This window comes from Orycteropus afer, unplaced genomic scaffold, assembly GCF_000298275.1.
Source record: "Orycteropus afer afer isolate SDZICR_OR568_19922 unplaced genomic scaffold, OryAfe1.0 scaffold00033, whole genome shotgun sequence".
Lineage (NCBI taxonomy): Eukaryota > Metazoa > Chordata > Mammalia > Tubulidentata > Orycteropodidae > Orycteropus > Orycteropus afer.
The window spans coordinates 5,363,716-5,365,058 of record NW_006921620.1 but is presented as its reverse complement, the minus strand read 5'-3'; positions in this window follow the sequence as shown (position 1 = coordinate 5,365,058).

The window sequence follows — 1,343 nt, the reverse complement described above, 5'->3', positions numbered from 1 at the left end:
AACCTCAAAGAAAAATGATGAACTTTCACATCACAGTAAAAAAGAGGACAAGCACAAATATTTAGCAAATACTAAAACAATAGCAATGAAAGAAGTGATAACATGATGCATAAACAAAACAAGCTCAGCACAGAAAATTATATGGAACAAAAAAATCAGCAACACTGCAAAACACATAACAAAATGACAACAACAAATTCAAACTTGTTGATAATTACACTGAATGTCAATGGATTAAATAAATGCACCACTCAAGAGATGGAGAGTTGCACACTGGATAAGAAAACATAACCCATCAATATGCTGTCTACAAGAGACTCAGCTTAGACACAAAGACAAAAATAGACTAAAAATCAATGGTTGGAGAAAGATATATCAAGCAAATGGCAACCATAAAAGAGCAGGAGTGGCAATATTAATTTCTGATCAAATTGACTTTAAGACAAAAACTACAATAAGAAACAAGGAAGAACATTATATAGCAATTAAAGGATTGATCGAACAAGAGGACATAACAATAAGAAATGTCAATGCACCCAATGAAAGCGCCCTAAAACTCATAAACCAGACTCTTAACAGAACTGAAAAGACAAATAGATGGCTCCACAGTCAGAGTAGGAGAATTTAATATACAACTTTCAATCACAGATAGAACAAATGGGAAGAAACTCAACAAAGACACTGAAGAACTAAACAATACAATCCATCAACTTGACCTTATAGACGTCTACAGAGTACTTCACCCAACAACTGCACAATATACATTCTTTTCCAGTGCACATGGAACTTTCTTCAGAATATACCAGGTGTTAGGCCACAAAGCAAGCCTCAATAAATTTAAAACCACTGAAATACCGCAAAGCATCTTCTCAGATCACAATGTTATAAAATTAAAAATCAACAATAGGCAGATGAACAGAAAAAGAGCAAACACATAGAAACTGAATAACACCTTCCTTGAAGATGACAGGGTAATAGAAGAATTAAAAAATGAAATTAAAAAACTCCTTGAATCAAATGAGAATGAAGACACAACATACCAAACTCTCTGGGACACAACAAAAGCAGTGATCAGAGGCCAATTTATAACAATAAATGTACACATCAAAAAAGAAGAAAGAGCCAAAATCAATACCTTAACCCAACATCTCCAACAGTTAGAAAAAGAGCAACAACAACAACAAAAAAAGGCCACAGTCACCAGAAGAAAAGAAATAATAAAGATTCGAGCAGAAATCAATGAAGCAGAAAATAGAAAGACAATAGAAAAAGTCAACAAGACTAGAAGTTGGTTTTTTGAAAAGATTAATAAAATTGACAAACCACTCACAAATTTAACAAAG